Source organism: Cygnus atratus, chromosome 3 (genome assembly GCF_013377495.2).
Source record: "Cygnus atratus isolate AKBS03 ecotype Queensland, Australia chromosome 3, CAtr_DNAZoo_HiC_assembly, whole genome shotgun sequence".
NCBI lineage: Eukaryota > Metazoa > Chordata > Aves > Anseriformes > Anatidae > Cygnus > Cygnus atratus.
This window is the reverse complement of record NC_066364.1, coordinates 22,647,987-22,655,392: the sequence shown is the minus strand read 5'-3', so window position 1 is coordinate 22,655,392 and position 7,406 is coordinate 22,647,987. Positions and strand designations below refer to the sequence as shown.

General features: G+C 34.4%; 1 long non-coding RNA gene across 4 annotated transcripts; it reads right to left on the bottom strand.

The window, feature by feature from the left end:
• Nucleotides 1–378: 378 nt before the first annotated feature.
• LOC118246205 (uncharacterized) lies at nt 379–7,199 on the bottom strand. 4 transcript variants are annotated; one of them, XR_007708120.1, is made up of 4 exons: nt 7,125–7,199; nt 4,715–4,884; nt 4,042–4,140; nt 379–2,286 (listed from the first exon to the last, which is right to left on the bottom strand). It is a non-coding gene; the product is annotated as an uncharacterized LOC118246205 (long non-coding RNA). The 4 variants fall into 4 exon arrangements; XR_004778117.2 differs by having other exon boundaries at nt 4,042–4,167; nt 4,729–4,884; XR_004778118.2 differs by having other exon boundaries at nt 4,729–4,884.
• Nucleotides 7,200–7,406: the final 207 nt, after the last annotated feature.

The window sequence follows — 7,406 nt, the reverse complement described above, 5'->3', positions numbered from 1 at the left end:
CTCTTGACTGTTGGCTTTTACCCTCACCTCTGGTTCCAGGCAAGCTAGAAGAGAAGCAATACTTATTTTCCAATCTAAGCCCAAGTTTGTCATACTTTCTTTTTTTTTTTTTTCATGTCTGTGGCATAAAACATTCTGAATTTCTTTCACTTGTTCTCTACCACTTGCAACAACAGCATTTCTAAAAATGTATTTTTTACGTCTCCTTATTAATCATATACATATCTTCAGTAAAAAATTAGGCAAGATATATAGAATATATTCCTTGAAATGTCATATATTTGAATATAATTAGATTTTTATTCATCATATTTGATATTTTTTTTCTCTGTTGTTTTGTCAGTATCATTAAACAGATGACTCAAAAAAAAGTCTTTGTATCAAGACCAAACTTTTAACCTATCCATGCAATGAAAAGACATCGAAGAAGATTCTGTCTAAGTTAAATGGATGCACATTTTTGGACTTTTATGTTTCTGATTAAGACTTGTGCCCTTGTTATGTTTATTTTTAGGATTAGAGGTGGTTTATCATAAACCAGTGTGCAGAACAAAGCATAATCACACAATAGTTTAGTCACATTTCCTGAGATTCATTTGAAGTATTGAATTTATAGTTTATCGATACAGTTCAATTAACATATCCTAATTATCATCAGAGGGACAAATTAAATCCATTACATTAAGGATTGTTTACAGAGTGGACATACAGTATGTATATTTGTGGTGGTAGTATCTTTTATGATCACTGAATCATTGAATGGCTTGGTTTACAAAAGCACATTAGAGATCACCTAGTTCCAACTCCCCTGCCATGAGCAGGGGCGCCACCCACTAGACCAGGTTGCTCTGGGCCCCGTCCAGCCTGGCCTTGAACACCTCCAGGGATGGGACATCCACAGCTTCTCTGGGTAGCCTGTTTCTGTGCCTCTGAGTGAAAAATTTCCTCCTAACCTCTAACCTAAATCTCCACTCTTTTAGTTTAAATGCATTCCCCCTTGTCCTGTCACTATCTGGCTGAGAAAAAAAGTTTCTTTCCATCTTTTTTTTTAAGCCCCTTTTAAGCGGTGAAAACCTGCAATAAGATCACCCCAGAGCCTTCTCTTCTGTAGGCTGAACAGCCCCAGCTCTCTCAGACTTTCCTCATAGGAGAGGATTCTGTGATTCTATGACGTGAAGCTGTGATATGGGACTTTCAGGTTGGATACCAGGAAAAGGTTCTTCACTGAGAGGGTAGCTGGGCACTGGAACATGCTCCCCATTGAAACAGTCACGGAATCAAGCCTGCTGGAGTTCAAGAAGTATTTGAACAATACCCTCATATGGTTTGATTTTTGCATGGTCCTGTGCAGATCTAGGAGTTGGACTCGAGGATCCTTGTGTGTGTCCCTTCCAACTCAGGATATTCTATTATTCTATGATTCTTTTGCAAAGACTTATGAATCCAGAGGTGTCTTTATTATCGCTATTTTTAGTTATCAAGTTTATTTTCTTTTGGGGGATACTGTGGTAATACTGACAGGATTTATTTTTTTTTTCAATACAGATTTTTATAGAGAGAGTCATTTTAGAATATTTTAACTTGAATGAATTTTACATTGTTACATTTAAATGAAATAAAACATGTACAAAGATTCTAAATGCCATGACATTGCAAGTAACTAGACATACCCTATGCAGACATACCCTAAGCTGTGCATCAAAAGATAGAATGTCAACACCATGCATAACAAGTAGATTTTGTATATCATCCTCAAAGGATAATGGGATTTTTTTGATCTGGACAACTTTTCTTTTAACCTATGTCTAAATATCACTTCATCAGTTTTCTATCTACTACAATTTTCTTGTATAAGCTCACATAGATTTTCTTTTACTTTGGGTGTCATTTGACATTGATTTTTTTTGACAAGCCATAAATCTTTATGGACACTATATTGAAATTCAGCATTGTTAACATTTACGTACCTAAGACTTTTATTTGCAGGAATTTTCTTTTTTCCTTTCTCTTGCCATATTAGTTATTTTATGTATTTCCAGTCCCAGGATCAGCTGGGGACAGCTCGAACAGAAAGAACAGAGGACTCTAGAGATAATGAATTGTGCACTGTCACCTGGGAGTTTCAGGTATCCTTGGCACTTGCTTCTCCATATATCTTCCTTTGGGTTTTACTGTTGGGTAGTAAAGTTGTTGTTTTAGCATTAAACAGCATTCAGGGACCCTGATGATGAGGTCACTTTCTATTTTCACATTCATCCATGTTGGTCAGGATAGGTAGGCATACTTCTGAGGGGGAAAAAAAAAAAAAAAAAAGACTGCATTACAATAACGTTTTCTCATTTATTTTTTTTTAATTAAAATTACTTTTTTTAAAAAGTTGTTGAATATAAAGATTGTGTGATTGTGTGTTGACTACTGGGAAAGTAAAACAGTACTTCTTCCCTCAAATCTCTGAAAATAAGAAAATAAATACAATTAGGTTCAGACGTGCAGGCAATTAACTGTACTGAGAGAACCAGTGTGCTTTACAGGAAAAGGAACATTTTTAAAAGAAGTATTGATGCTCATTTTCATTTTGCCTTAATGGTCACAAATATTAAACTGGGAAAAGCTCATCAATAATTATGTTATTAAGCTCACAGAATAAAATATGAACAGAAATTAAATGTTCTTGTTACGAAAAGAATAAAAGAGTGGTGAAGATGCAACAAAGGTTTCTAGAAGAAAAGTCAGGGATAAGACATCAACTGAAATATACCAGAAATGGGTAAATGCTGCTATCTCATATGTATAACTAAAAAAGATAAAGGCAATATTATCACAGTTGTACTATAGCAACAACTTTAAAGAGTTAGTGGCTACATTCTTGAAAACAATACCTACAGGTTACACATGCTAGCAAAAAAAAAAGAAGGAAAAAAAAAAAAAACAAGCAAGAGCCATTGGTAAGAAGACAAGTCTAGCGATCAAGTCTAGTGATTTCATCATAGAGAAATTTCCATTTTTTGAAAAGATATCTAAGATATCTTTGTCTAAACTATCTGACTTCAGAAGCTGATGAATTACCTAAGACTGGAGAAAGATAGACAATATCTATGTGTAGAAAAATGGGGGAAAAAAGGGCTCTAGGCAAGTATAAACCAGACAAATTTTGCTATTAACAGGTTTGTGACACAAACAATAACATGAATTATTAACAAGCATTTGAATAATAGCATTGTGAGATGAGTATGACACAACATGGAGTTCTCAGAATGGATCACATCAAATACCTGTGTTATACAAGAGAGCCATGGAACAAGTACTGGAATAAGTAAAGCTTTGGTACTCCACAGAGACATCTTTCTTATGCCATGTCTATTAATGCTTAAAGTGGGTAATGTTAGGACAATCTATTGCATGACAATCTTAAATGCAAAGTAAGATCTTCTAAAAGCTATTATATGCTGAATAAAAAACTGACTGTTGTTGCAAAAGGAAAAAAATATATCAGTAAGAAACTCAGTCATTTTATACACAACAAGCAAATAAGTAGAAGTCTTAATAGAACTATTGGATTCTGACTGCCTGTTGGAGAAGTCATTGGTTTGATATGCATCCTATTTAAAAATACTGGTGTTGCTTTGTTAGTCATGCAATAGTTTAAGAAACTGTAAGAAGAGAATTGAAGATGAAACCAAACTGTAAAATGTTCATTTACTTGAGTAATTTACCATATTATGCAGTGTTGTCATAAACTACATATATAGCATTACCCCAAAATTATTTTTGGAACTTAAAAATTCAGAGTAAGAAATTTAAGGAGTCTATTAAGTTAAGCAATGCAAAAATTCTGGCATCACTTTGTCAAAATAAATTGAATGCATTAATCAGTTAAATCAAATCAAATCAAAATTTGTCACCTGTTATCTATGAAGAATGTGCACAACTCAGTACAGAATTATTGGTCATATTTTGTTTTATTTCTATCGCACTGTCACAACTAACTTCTCCAATACCAGCCAGTCATTCAGAGAACAAAGTGACAAATAGCAGTCTTACCTTTGTCTAAACAAGTACTTTTTAATTCTCTTCAACTAAGTCTATTGATCTTTTCCATGAAGAAAAGAGTCTTCTGTGAATCTTTTCATTTATAGAGTCCTGTTGCGTTTGTTAAGATACATGCTTCTGTGAATTTATGTTTAAGTTAAAACACAGTTAAACAAATATGACTTAAATTTAGAGGTGGTTAGGAGGACCTGTTAAAGCAGGTGCAGAGGAAAGCTATAAAACTGATAGAAGGCTGGAGCACCTCACCTATAAAAAAAAAGGCTGAGAGAGATGGGGTTGTTTAGCCCTAGATTAGAAGAGAAGGCTCTTGTGAGACTGCATGGCAGCCTTTCAATACTTTTAAGAAAGATGGTGAGAGACTTTCTACAGGGGCATGCAGTGATAGGAGAAGGGATAATAGCTTTAAACTGAAAGTGGGTAGATTTAAATTAGATATAAGGAAGAAATTCTTTACTCAGATAGTGGTGAGGCACCAGAACATGTTGTCCAGAGAAGCTGTGGATGTCCCCTCCCTGGAGGTGTTCAAGGTCATATTGGACAGGGCCTAGGGCAACCTGATCTAGTCTCTAGATGTCCCTGACCATAACAGAGGGGTTGGACTGGTTAATCTTTAAGGTCCCTGCTAACCCAAGCACATATTAAATCCAGAGGTAAGACAAAATACATAATAAAGCATACTGGAGAAGAAAATTTCTTCAATTACAAAAAGGATTAATCTCCTTTTTGAGGTACATCAGATGATCCATAATTTGAGAAGACATTCAAGTAGTCTTATCAATGTGGTGTCCAGAACATGAAATTATCTCACATCACAGTCATTACTACGTCTAGCACCTGTGGAGGATAAAGTAATAAGATTCAGTTAAACCAGCTGACTCAAGGAAATACTTAAAGATTTTGTTTTCTTGGTCTGTACTGCTGTAGACATAAGAAGATACCTCTAACATATTTTGAATACTCTTTACTAAATTGCTGTATTACATTTAAACAGCTGGTGTGAGAAAATATTTGCCATCATTCTATATGCAGAAATTTATACTTATGCATTCCTTCAATGCAATGTGGGTGTAGATGTCAACTAAGATATGAATTATAGATCACTGATTAATGATTTTAAAACACTTCTCATGAAGTCAGTGCATACTGATGACTTGATTAGATTTGCTAATGTGCCTCTTCATGTTCTCTCTGGAAAGCTCCTGGATTTTGTCAGTTTGTGAACTTTAAGATTATTCTAAAGCTTGGATATTATGACATATAATAATAATGTTATTATTGCAGTTGTGATACATGAACATGCTCGTTTGCAGAAAGGTCTTTTGGTGGGTGTTGTGTGTCAGAACACTTGCATCAACTGCTCTATTCTGCTGCAGAGAATGCACATTCCACTGTGGGTTGTATAAGAATGCAGCCTGAAGATAATATTCAGCTTTAATAGAATTTCCGCTGAGATATCGTGTCATGTATGGGGAAATGTAAGACAATTTGTGCAGTTCTAAGCCATAAACCAATTCAAAAGAATCCAGGAGAGAGCAATGTGCATGATCACAATTCTAGAAAATTTGATTTTTGAGGAAATACTGACCATTGTCACTTTAAATATTCTAACAAAGTACAAACCAGTGGGACACTTCATTTTCAAATACATAAAACATAGTTTTGTGAGAGAATAAACGGAATTGTTTTCCTTTTCACTGTGGGTTTGAGAAGAAATAATGGGATGCCAATGAAGCAAAGCAAGTTAAGTGCATTGTTAGAGCATACCACAAAAATGTCCAAGATTAAGAGGAAGCGGTAATTTTGTTACTCCAAATAGGAAGGGGGCAATCTTTTCTATATAACAACACTGAAAAAGACAATAGATTGGAAAATAAAAAGAATAAGTCAAGTAGAAAGTATTAGAGAAATGAACCAGTGGATAATTCTTTAAATCTAGCTTCTTTCCCCCAGAAGTGTTTAAGAACAGAGAGACAGAAATATAGGAATAAGATTGCATCACATGCAGGGTTAACAGCTAGTCAACTAAGCTAGGGTATATCAAAAAACATCCCGTGCAATTTATGTAGACTAAAAAAATCACACCTTATGTGCAAAGCCAAGGATTTATGGCTAGTGAGATTAAAGTCTTAAAAATCCAATCAAATAAGAATTATTAGTCACATTACAATGTTATAGTCCAAATTATCCAATTATTGCAGCTCATTTCCAATAATGATACAGTTTAAACTGATGTACACTATTCTCTTTTCTCTGGTGTTATATACCTTTCCTATATTTTTCTGGGTCCAAAAGTTGAGGAAGATGAGGGAGGTTAGAGCAAGTCATTAGCATCCCAAGGTTATTGACAGCAGAATTTAATGTAAATGGTTTTTGATGTTTTTGATGTTGATGGTTTCTTACTCATCACTCTAGTTTATTCTTGGTGTAATTTTTTATGTTTTGTAATATGCATGACACCTTCAACTCCTTTGTGGGTCCACCACTCCATTTTAGATCCAAATAGACTATGCATAGTGTAGTTTGGATATGTTTTCCTTGTTCTCTTTGTTATCCTTAAAGCAGATTGTACCCAACTACAAAGGTTGCATTAACTGACTGTTGGTGAAAGGGCCTGGGCCTCCGACTTCATCCTGTGCCTTGTACTTACAAGGCCTTTGCCACGTATTTTGTGCTCGTACTTTTGGAGATCTCTAATAAATGTTTTATTTCTCAACAACCCTCGTCCAGTGGCTTCCTGATATTACAAGTAACACGTGTTAATACAACACTGTTAGATATTTCAAAAATAGTTAATTCTATAAAAACAATGATATATCAAATTATATGAGCAGACACAATGCTTTGGTAGTAGCTTTTCAGCAGTGCCTGATGGTTATAGCAATATCATTGGTGTATTCTCAGAATTACTCTACAAGAGTAATTATAGCTAATTGTAGTAGGAAAAGGAATAAATGCATTCTGAAGTTCTCTTTTAGCACTAGAATTCTGTTTTATATTCTGTACCATGTTGATGGACTCCTAGCACAAAGATATTTCAAGGAAAAAAAAAAAAAAAAGAAAGGAAATTATGCTACCTATTTATTAATGGATTAACAATAAAGTAATGTCCACTTCCATTCCAGCTGAGATACTATCTAAGTGATTCAGTACCTGGTGAAACAGCTGTGAGAGAAAGGAAAAGGCTACATAAGCATATACATTACTCCATAGCAGGAAGAAATACTGCCAAAAAAGGATTACGATCTTATATTTTTTAAACTGTTGTATTTTCCTCAGCTGTGATTTAAAAAAAAAAAAATCTATTTCACTTCCAGCAAAGTATTTTAATATTGTATAGAGTATATTTGCAGAACTTT